The sequence below is a fragment of the Micropterus dolomieu genome, linkage group LG12, assembly GCF_021292245.1.
Source record: "Micropterus dolomieu isolate WLL.071019.BEF.003 ecotype Adirondacks linkage group LG12, ASM2129224v1, whole genome shotgun sequence".
NCBI classification, from domain to species: Eukaryota; Metazoa; Chordata; class Actinopteri; order Centrarchiformes; family Centrarchidae; genus Micropterus; species Micropterus dolomieu.
In genome coordinates this window covers 35032485-35044791 of record NC_060161.1, presented here as the reverse complement: position 1 = coordinate 35044791, position 12307 = coordinate 35032485, and the positions used below count along the sequence as shown (strand labels likewise).

Sequence of the window (12307 nt, the reverse complement as noted above, 5' to 3'; positions counted from 1 at the left end):
TGCTATAGGCCTAGACTGCCGGGGGATTTCCCATGATGCACTGAGCTCCTCTCTCCTCTACTTTCTCTCCCTCTGTATGCAACCTCATCCCATTATTTTATGTTACTAACACAACTTCTCCCCTTTCTGGTAGTCTTGTGCTTTCTCGTCCCTCTCCTCTCTCCTATCACTTCCTGCAGGTTTTCTGGCTCTGGAGCTGTGGAGTCTGGATCTGTGGTTGCGGGTCACCTGCTGCCCCCGTGTTCCTGCTCGACACCCTCTGCTACAACGACTATTGTTACTAGTCCTATTGTTATTATTGTTATTATAATCATTAACACTACGATTGTTATCATTAACACTACTATAAATATCTGTAGCATTTTTCATTTAGTCTATAGCAACATCACCTTTACTGTCTGTACCTCTGTGTGTATATTGTGTAGGCTGCCCCTCTCTCTCTCTCTCTCTCTCTCTCTCTCTCTCAACCCAACCGGTTGAGGCAGATGGCCGCCCACCCTGAGTCATGGTTCTGCTCGAGGTTTCTGCCTCTTAAAGGAAGTTTTTCCTTGCCTCTGTCGCCTAGTGCTGCTCTTGGTGGGAACTGTTGGGCTTCTGTAAATAACATCAGAGTACAGTCTAGACCTGCTCTTTTATGAAAAGTGCTGTGAGATAACTGTTGTGATTTGAAATAAAATTGAATTGAATTGAAATACAGTGTAGACATTGTAAATGTTGTAAATGACTCTTGAACAGTTGATGGAATATCTACAAAGGCATACAGACAACTAAACCATTGGTTGCAATTCGCAACCTCACTGCCAGATGACACTAAAACCTACACACTGAACCTTTACAGGAAGTCAGGTTGATACTCTGAATGTGTGCACTTGTTTTAAACCACTAGATGTCAGCAGAGTTACTCTCCAGCCAACAGGATGACTCATCTCATGGCCCCGTTCTTTTAATCCAGTAATGTGCTACATCAGTATGTTCATCTTTAGAAACAGGATCCTCCAGCATAACTGCGCCAATATGAGAAGAGAGCCTTTAGGCTAATTTAATAAAAAGGTGTCCAGAAATGTGAACAGAGCCTTATTCTAATGTTGCAAAACCTGTGGATTTCCTCTGAAATGACTTAATACAAAGAACTGATTAAAATGGATTTCTTCCTTTAGATGTTTTCCAGGCACGTTCAACTGGTAGGAGACCCCGGGGTAGACGAACACTACGGGATTATATGTCTCTAATATGGTATGGGAATACTTTTGAATACACACATTTAGCTTAACAAATTATTTCCCCTTTCAGAATAAACACATGCATCTGTTCCAAGAGGACTTTGGTTACACTACCAGAGTTTGATTAGGTGTTCTTCCCTCAGCACTGTATCTCATTGTCCTCTGTGTAAAACTCAATACTAAAATTGATAGTAAAGGGCACGTGATGTTGCATAATTTTGCAGCCTAGGTCCAGATGGTAAATGTTAAACAGGACTCACACTGATCATTAAACATCAGAGATGAACCACAGTTTAGTTCAATAGTATGAAGCTGCAGTACCGAAGGCTGCAGTCGACGTGCATATAATCAATAACTTAGGTTTAGGCACACACTGGTGGTGGTTGTGGTAGGGGTAATTGGCTTCGGGGGACTGTAAAGAGTAACATAGCTAGCCAGTCAGCTAGCTGGCAGTATCAAAGTAAACAAGGATCCTGGAATTGCTGTTCCGGTCCTTGGATTGCGGTCCTGAAACTGCAGCCTCCGGTACTGCAGCTACATGCTACTCGTTCAGTTGCACCGTGAACGCTCGTTACTTACTCCTGCAGCACATCTGTGTCACTGCAACAACAAAAACAGAAGTATGAAACCCAGGAAGGTTTGATCTAAACTTTTACAAAATGTTTTTATACATTTTAAAAAGTGAAATCTTCAGATAGGAACTTTCTTGTTTCTAATGAATCTGTCTCTCAGTGATCTCAGATTAGCCCTCCTTCATGTTCAGCCTGCAGCGCTGTCACTTCCTGCATGTGATTAAACTCTTTGTGTGGGGCCCCGTGTCTCCTCATGAGCTCTTGAATAAAGAAGCAAAATCAGACTGGACTGTTGATTTCATATTACCAAGTGGTGCAATGGGACGGACATATTTTCTGCTCTGTAAGTACAATCTGCCAAAACTGAAATAACTGTAAACTGTTATTATTCACTCATGAGACATTTTTAATCACCACAGAAAAGCAGCAATAAACCGGAGCCTAAAGAGACTAAGAAGCAGCAAACTGACTAATGTGGTGATCAAACAGTTATTCATTGTTCAACAATTTAAATAGCTGTTTACTTTAGAATTAAGGAAAAATCTCAACAATTAAACAATAAAGACAATAGATAAAAAGTCTATGGAGACCGCAACGGGTGCAACAACCATTTTGAGAAATGAAATAAACTGCTATGTCTCAAAGAACTTAAAGCAGAATAGACTTTATTTAATCTGAGACAGACAGAATGAAAATCATCATGTCTTTAAATAGTTACTTTAATATTATTTAATACCCACAAACACAGTATATTAATTTAGGATTGGAAGATTGTATTTTATTTTTGGAGCAGTAAAACTCAAAGTTTCCCAGTTCTCTGTCTGGTCTGTTTGTATGTTAAATCTCTGGTTTCTCTTCAGTGCTGATCTCTCTGCTGAGCTGCAGGACCAGCGGAGGTGAGTGAACTCTGACACTCAAAAGCTGTTCGCATAACGCTTTCTGGTACAAAGTCATACAAAATGTGTGTTCTGTAAAGAGTTTGAACACAACACAAAAATACCACAAACACACGCTGAGAATGTTTTAACATACATTCACTTAATTAAACATTATTATTAACAGCCACCACACAACAAAAAGAGACCAAAACAAAGGACAAGATGACCAAGATGCAAGCTCAATCAGATTTGAAGATTTAAAGACCTTCTTGTAGGATTCTGGCAGTGTAGACACTCATCACTACGTTAAATAGTAAGTTCGAAGTAATAATACACAGCAGGGGTCGGCAAATAAGTTTGGCATCAGAGCAATTTTTCAACCATTATAACGGTGATAATATAAGATATAATATTTGAAAACATTGTTATGGTGTTCAGTTAGCTCAGTTGGGAAAGCGCAGAACTCTCTCTGAAAAGGATGTGTCCAACCCCATGTCAGGACAAATGTTTTTTCTCTCTTGACAAATTGATTCTGCAGCAACTGTTTCTGACATTAGGGCATGTTTTTTATTTTTATTTCCCCAGTATCTCCAGACAGAGGAAATTTAGGGGAATCACGTTTTCTAACGGTTCCTTCAGAAGTGTGTCAAGCAGGCTACAGACTCTTTTAATATCGTTCAGAATCTTTCAAAGTAAAAGCAAAATAAAGAAAGCATTACAGCAAACTGGCTTATTACGCTTTTATTTTGAAGGTAAAACCACTAAAGAGGAAGTCTTTATGTGAGTAACTGTTGCTGTCATTACTGAGATCTATTTCAGCACCGCTATCAAAGTATTTATATATTTATATTTTTTGCTCTCATCAAAGCACCATAATCTGGCAGCAGGACAGATATTATTGCTAGAGGGCAGTTTTGTCGATAGTCCATAATCACAGAGAGAATTAAAGCTGCAAGCAGCGTTGGGCGGGAATCGCACTTGTAGCGCGTCCGCGTGTGAGCCGGCCGAGTTGCATATTCTGGAGCTCTGCCGGTGCTGCTGTGAATTTCCTACGCGGTTCCGACGCCGCATGAAGGTGCTATATGTCACTTCCTGTGTCCCCTATGTGGCGCTACATAGCACTTGCCGCTATGAATATAAATCGGTATTGGCGTGTAGATGTCTGCGGGGTGGGAGAGTTATCAAGCACGTAAAGTTTGTTTCAGATGTGAGCATGTACACTGAAGTTACAACAACTTCCTGTGTCATGGCGAAGAGTTGATCTTTGACGCCACGGACACACTGTCAGGTTCAGACACCTATAATATATCAGACAAGAAAGAAAGACAAGAGAGTTAATGGCTTTTTACTCGCGAGGAGAACGGAGAGAGATGTACTCAGTTACAAACTCCAACCGCTCTGAGTACATCTCTTCCGTTTCCTCTCTTTTTATTATATTCAGGGTTCCCTAGTTACATGCATGTTGCTGCTCTAAGGGGAAAGGGGGTGCAGCAGCAACATGAAACGTGACATATATTATTGTACAGTACTGTTCCAGGAACTATGTACATTAAGCTCAGTCGCCTCTCAGGGCCAGGAATCGGTTCCTGTTATTTTGTTGTTGTTGTCCGCTCCGTGTGTCATTTCCTTCAGTCACACCATCCGCTGTAGACTTCCTGTCAGCACATTTCTGCAGACAGACTTACACACTTGCATTAGTACATGTCTTGATATATATATATATATATATATATATCCATATTGTTTCAGACTGCATTGGCGAGAGTAAATATGGAATAACTTATATACATACTGGTTCCAACACACACCCATTGACAAAAACTCCCACATAGCACAACTTTTCATCGTCAATGCCTTTAGAAGGCACAGCAGAAATTTGAGGTCGGTCGGACTAAATCCATAGGAGGAGTTCGTTAAAGTACAAAGTGTCTAAATCAACCAAAAATGGCCGTAAAATTCAAAATGGCCGACTTCCTATTGGGTTTAGGGCATTGCTCCAAGAGGCTTTTTCGTACGTCTGGACAAGATACATGTGCCACAAAAACTTCCTACATGTAGGTGAAACGTGCGGCGGGGGCTGCTTCGTTAAAGGTCACTTCCTGTTGCCAGCAGGTGGCGCTATGACTGTGGGTGAATGTCGGCATGTACATGTGTTCAGGGCGGGACTCTCATCCTACATGTACAGTTTGGTCCAGATGTGAGCATGTACACTGAAGTTACAACAACTTCCTGTGTCATGGCGAAGAGTTGATCTTTGACGCCACGGACACACTGTCAGGTTCAGACACCTATAATATATCAGACAAGAAAGAAAGACAAGAGAGTTAATGGCTTTTTACTCGCGAGGAGAACGGAGAGAGATGTACTCAGTTACAAACTCCAACCGCTCTGAGTACATCTCTTCCGTTTCCTCTCTTTTTATTATATTCAGGGTTCCCTAGTTACATGCATGTTGCTGCTCTAAGGGGAAAGGGGGTGCAGCAGCAACATGAAACGTGACATATATTATTGACATATATTATATATATATATATATATATATATGTATATATATATATATATATATCGTTTCAGACTGCATTGGCGAGAGTAAATATGAGATAACTTATATACATACTGGTTCCAACACACACCCATTGACAAAAACTCACACATAGCACAACTTTTCATCTTTAATGCCTTTAGAAGGCACAGCAGAAATTTGAGGTCGGTCGGACTAAATCCCTAGGAGGAGTTCGTTAAAGTACAGAGTGTGTAAATCATCCAATAATGGCCGTAAAATTCAAAATGGCCGACTTCCTATTGGGTTTAGGGCATTGCTCCAAGAGGCTTTTTCGTACGTCTGGACAAGATACATGTGCCACAAAAATTTCCTACATGTAGGTGAAACGTGTGGCGGGGGCTGCTTCGTTAAATGTCACTTTCTGTTGCCAGCAGGTGGCGCTATGACTGTGGGTGAATGTCGGCATGTACATGTGTTCAGGGCGGGACTCTCATCCTACATGTACAGTTTGGTGCAGATGTGAGCATGTACACTGAAGTTACAACAACTTCCTGTTTCATGGCGAATCATCGCCACGGACACGCCCATTGACGAAAACTGCCACAAAAATGGCCGTAAAATTCTAAATGGCCGACTTCCTGTTGAGTTTAGGGTATGGGTTCTTGAGGCTTTTTTGTGCGTGTTGATATGATACATGTCCCCAGAAAATTGTAGGTTGAACGTGAACGAGGGGCTAATTTTTTCAAATTTTCTAGGTGATGCTAGCGAGTCATTTTGCCACGCCCATGCACGAAACCCATAAAATACAAAATCTTTCAACACTTCTGACATGTGTGCAAAAATTGGTGAGTTTTCGAAATTGAGCTTACTTACTGCAGAAAAAAGAACAAATTATCTCTTCAGTTTTAATAGGGAACTCGCACGGTTTGTGCTCGGGCCCCAATTAATGTGTTTCCCTTGTCAATATTTGTATAAACTTTATTGAATGTGTGGTTTATAATGGACTGTGGTGCAGAAATAGTGACAGTGTTTCACATTTTTGGCTTACATTTTCCATATTGTCAGTGGCCAAGTCACAATAACATCTGGTTTTACTAAATAATTAAGTAAATATAATTTCTTAATATAATTATCTAAAGGAAACTTATTTCTTGTATCCTTCTCTCTGCCTTTTGGGCTGTGTCACCCATCGTAGCTGTCCTACGCTCTTTGACAGGGTAGGGGGCAGTGGTAGACTGGACAGATGGTTGCAATTCACAACCCTCACCACTAGATGCCACTAAAACTTACACACTGAACCTTTGAATAACTTAACTGGTGCATAGTGTGTATTTCACCAATGGAATTTGTCCCTTCATGTATGTTAAAGTTCAGATCCAAGAATCCAATTTTCATTGTCATTGCAAAAAGGAAAAAAACTCAAAGGCCCACACCTCTAGTTTCCTTTTTCCACATGTTGTTTAAATTACATTTATTTCATTCACAGCTGGTTTCTATAAAGATGGCTCCCTCATCAGGACTGAGCCTACAGGTCACATGACCATCCACCATGTTAACAAGTCTGATGAAGGCCTCTACAAGTGTGACATCATGAATTCAACATGTTTCACGACAGCAGAGATGATTCATAATGTGACAACATTTCTAACTTTGCAATTTGCAAAGAAACAAGTGGGAAATCTGTCAGAGTTCAAGCCACCGTTTGATTTTAACTCTACCTAAACCAGATGGACAGAGAACATGAATTCACTTCTGGTTGTCTTCTGTTAGTGTTGTGTCATAAGACCTAATCATGTGTATGACGCGGGAGGAACGGGTTGTCTCAGTGAGTGATTCGTTAATTTTCACACATGCGTGACGGATTTTGGACTCTTACGTTCACTCGTCACACGGCAGCTGCATGGGCTCCGTCAGCACAGGAAACAGAACTGATTAGTTCACGACTTTCAACTGTGGGTCTGTTTGAGGGCTGCAGCACCGCAATAACCAGCCTAGTTCAAATTAACGAAATTAACGAAATGACTCAAAAAAAGATTAGTTCATTTTAATGAACGAGATTTTAATGAACGAGTCTGTCAAAAGAGTCGAACTTGCCATCACTACTTTCTGTTGGCATGTTGTTGAATGAAGTATCCATTTATTTGATTTTCTGTGTCTTTAATTATAATTTGATGTTCATTTTAGAGAAACCCACCACTTTAAGTCCTCCTTCAACCACCTCGCCTCTTGGTTCCTCATCCTCACCCACCACTACTTCTGAGTCCTCCTCTCGTCCTCTCTCTTTGTTATCATCTGCTGTTCTATCATTCTTTGTTCTGGTTCTCCTGTGTGAACTGGTTCTACTGGTTCTACTGGTGAGACGATGCATGCATATGAAACCTAAAGGTTAGACACAGTTTTTTATGTTTGCACATTTAATGTCACATTTTACTGTTGACAAGTTACAAACTGTCTCTTTAAGTCAGACGTCCATTTAGATTCTCATAAATTACATTGCTGCTGTTAATAAAACAATCTCACAACAGGCTCCATTTAGTGAGCTGTGGAGCTTTTGATCAAATCACATGACCTTCCCTGATTTAAATTTCTCCCCTTTTGGTTCATTCAGCTGCTGAAGAAGAAGCTGGCGATGATGACATCACAGAGGACATCACATACAGTGATGTCAAAATATCGCGTGACCTACAGCAGCCAATCAGATGCAGCAGAGGTAATGATGTTTTATTGATTTTGTTTTTCGGGGACAGTGACTGTGTGTTCTTGTTCTTATGTCTTTGTGAGGACCAGTTTGAGTTTTAGACCTTGTTTGCATAAATTAGTACTTTGCATAAACTTGTTTTGTTTTGTGTCATATTTGATACATTCGAAATTGATTGCAATTGCAATGTATTTCTCACAACACGTTTAAACATCCTCCTGCTTGTGGAGAGGATGGCAATGATTAGGAAGTGAACCTTGGCAACATCCAACTATTCGATCATTTTTATACAACAGCAATACAATAGGCACTTAAATTAAATTTCTCAATTTCTACTTTAAACATACCTCATGACGTCAATCTTAAACCTTTTTTATTTTACTTCAATAATCAAAATTGTATGTCGCTTTATGAATGCATAATGAATGAAATGCAATACCGTATACTGTATAAATGGCTGTATCTAATTTTACTATAAAATAGGTTTTGAAATATAGCGACCAGTGTGGTCCGGTCCACTATATTTAGCGCCCCTAGTGGCAGTGACTGGTCTGTGTTAGTAACTATTTTGGTAATCGTCTCTGGGTAATTGTGACAACATTTTTCACCGTTGAATTTTTACAATTGATTTAAGGAGAAAATAATCAACAGATTGATCCATAATGACACTTTTTTATTTTATTTATTTATTATTATTTATTAATTATTTCTGAGACAAAATAATTCAACCTCAACCAAGTACATTAATGCATGAGTAATAATAATCTACTGTATATAATAATAATGATGATGATGATGATGATGATAATAATAATAATAATAATAATAATAATAATAATAATAATATAAAAGTCATTGGGGACAGAGTACTTTTACTTTTAATAGTACATTTTTCTGATTATTTAGTTCAATTCAGTTTAGTGTCCTTTATTGGCATGAATGTGTCAGTCAAACAATGTTGCCAATGAAGTTTCAAAATCAAAAAGTTTACATTTGAATATGACATGACAAGATTAATCCAATCAAGACTGTTCAATTTAGCAGCACAAAAAATAACAAATACAGATAGAACGTAAATTAAAAATAAAAGTGAACAAGATGTAACCTGCCATGCAGACAACGTTAAGAGCCACAGTCACTCGCTGTCCCTCAGCTTGTGACACAGGGACACATACTTGGTGACAAGGTTTGCCGGATGTCCTCCTAGGACTATTCTTATTTCTAATTGATTGTTATCTTCAAGTCCTTTGAAATCCGGTATTAATAGATTTCTCAAAAATATTGCACTTTTATGCCTCTATATTTATCACATTTCAGGAGAAAATTTGTCTCTAGCCGTGTTTCCATAAAGGTTTTTTTATGCGTATTTTGAAGTATCGCATTAGAAAAGTTTGATGGAAAAGGCAAAAAAAAAGATTTTACGCTCGCTTAAGGTGGTTTTTGCCTTTGTCGAAAAATAGTTAATGCGCTAAATGGGAGATGGAAACACTTTTGCCGAATAAGTTCTGACGTTATGAACTCCCCATAACGTGCGGAGAAATGGCTGGAAGCAGTTTGCCTGCTTGAAACACATTCGTGAGGACCTCTCTCCATTTTTCTATGATCAGTGGCCATCAGGTCCATGCGACTGGTTTTGTTTCTGGTTTGGAGACCATACGTCTTGTTTATTACAGCCACGTGTAACGTCAACTACTGATGTAACTACGCTTGCCGAACCCTGGTTTATCCAACCCGGTCTCACTCCCAAGTCGTCACATATGGACGCTTGGTCAAGAGCCATAATCGTCAGTTTGTGACGCACTAGGGATCCCTTTGCCGTCATAGTTCGACGTATTGAGGGAAGCCCTGTTGTGTCAGTTTTTGATGGTAAAGGCAAGTATGATATTTAAGAGAAAAGACGAAGTAAGGAGGTGATTGGGGTGGATAGAGGGCCAGAACCCGGACCTTGAAGCAGGAGAACAGGGTTTGTGTCCCGTGCGAAACAAAACATTAAATGTTTTTATTTAGGCGAGTGAGGTAAATTGACATTAACGTTAGTTAACTTAAGTCTTAATTGACATACATAGCTATTTTAACTCAAACCATGATCTTTTCCTAACCTTAACCAAGTAGTTTTGTTGCCTAAACCCAACCAAGTACTTTCTGTGCCTAAACGTAACGAAACTGCAACGTTTTACGACTTTAATTATGCGCGTTTCACCATGGCAATGTATCGAAACGTTACGTTTTATCTTGAAAGTGTAACCGGATATTGCATATTTATTGTTGCTAAGCGTTGCTAACTTGACTGTGGATCCCTAAACGTCAATAATTGATGCAAAAGGGCTACCCAAGTCTTTAAAAAGCGACGACAAAGGGCCTTGACCATGCGTCAGACATTTGACGAGTAGGGAGTGAGACTGTGTTGGTTTATTGGCTCCAAACCAGCTGATGGAAACTCACATATTTCGCATATACTGTTTTTTTTTTTCTTTTTTGCGACATTTCAAAAGTATCTTAAAATTCGCATGACAATTATACTGAAACATGGCTTCTGTCTCCACCTCACGTGTTGTACAGTGCTCACATACTCTATATTCTTTAGGTAACCAGGAGTGTTTATGTTTATTATTATTATTATTTAAACTGCAGGGTCACTGAGGCTGTATTTGGTAAGAACCCGCCTCTCTGACAGCAGAGAGATGTTCAGCCATTTCATAATCTCTGTTTAGGGCCAGATAACAATATAGTTTGTTGTTTTTTTGTCTCTTCCTCCCAAACTCCCAAGTATTTTTGCTTTTAGTGATCATTTGGTTTACTCGAATCTGTGTTGTAAAGCAGTGCTGGCTTGATAAAGGTTTGTGTGACATGTTTCAGGATTTTTTAGTCTCAGGACTAGCTGGCATAAGGGACTGTTTTTTGGGGTTCAGCTCTTGGGTTTTTGAAGAGAGTCTTAGGGACTTGATCTGAGGTGCATCAGAATGTTTTGCGCTCGTTTTTGGGTTATCTATTATCAGTGGAAACCGCCCTAATTCTGCTCTACATGCATTTGTCTTTGAATGTGTTTCTGCACATGGGGTGGTGACAGTGCAGTGGATAAGACATGTGCCTTCAGTGTGAGAGTCCCGGGTTCAAATCTCACTGACACACCCACCAATCTATATACTTAACCCCTAGTAGCTCCAGAGGCGTGCGACCTCTGACATGTAAGCAATAGTTGCTTTGGATAAAAGTGTCAGTTAAATCTGCATGTAGGGTCTCAATGGGATTCTTCTCCCATCTGTTGTAGTTTTTTATATATTATACTGGATCTGAATACTTCCTCCAGCCTATTGCTTGGTCCTTGGGCAAGATACTGAACCCCGATTTGCCCCTGGCAGCTGTTCCGCCAGTGTATGAATGGGTGTGAATGTTTGTTTCCGTTTGAGCACTTAGGCTCAGTGTATGAATGTTAGTTTGACTGGTGAATGCAGATGCATTGTAAAAGCGCTTTGAGTGGTCGAAAAGACTAGAAAGGCGCTATACAAGTACGGAGCATTTACATTTTACATTGAATTAAGTTCATGAAGTTTGTTTCTGCAAAAGCACAAAAGGAGAAAAAAAGTCACAACTTGTTCGTGTTTATATTTAAGAGACACCAATATTTTACATGTATCTTAATATTTCAATCAGAATATTGACTCACATTTAGAATTCACTTTTAAAAGTTAATTTAGCAGTTTGTGTGACGTCCTGACATCAAGTTCAAGGTCATTTATTGTTATTTGTCAACATACCGAGTATTCAAGTGAACAAAAGGGTTTCTCACAGTCAAAGGTGCTAAAAACAAATTCCAAAATAGTCAACTTGTTCTGCATGTGCTTAACATGTTGACTCTTATCTTGATAAAAGCCAGCAGCTCTGTGGCCGTTGCGTTTTCCGACTCAGATAAATCAGCTTCACTTGTGTTTGGTCTATTTTCAGCTTTCACAGCAGCAGCAGTGTGAACAAGAAAGAAATCAAATGTAAAATGTATTTCAGTATAATCAGTCTGGATTCTGCTATGTCCTGATATTTGCTGCCATGCTGATACATTTTCTATGGTGTCCTATTCTAATACTGTACAAAATAAATATTATTATTGATTATAATAGGAACATAATAAGCTGAATACTTTTTGTATGATGACTACTGCAGTAGCAGCAGTAACTATACTAACAGCACTGTTATCAGCTGTGTGTATTTTATTTTCCAGAGAGTGATCCAGCTGCAGTCTGCTCAGCAGTGACAGGACCAGAAGACATCAGTAATGGACAAATAGTGCTGAAAGACGTCAAATCAAACAGCACGAGAGGTACAGCTGCTCTTTGTTTCCGTCAAGAACCAACACTTGAAAAATCTGTTAGAGAAGAATACAGGAGAGTTTTTGTTGTTTTCACAGTCCAAAGAAATGTAGGATGTACTTTAGTTGTTGTAGA

At 39.4% G+C, this 12307-nt stretch overlaps 1 protein-coding gene across 1 annotated transcript in view; it reads right to left on the bottom strand.

Annotated features, from left to right (window-relative positions):
• The window catches only part of LOC123980885 (zinc finger protein 208-like), an 808576-nt gene that overhangs the window by 377894 nt on the left and 418375 nt on the right, over positions 1-12307 (bottom strand). The gene's annotated exons all lie outside the window — the stretch shown is intronic.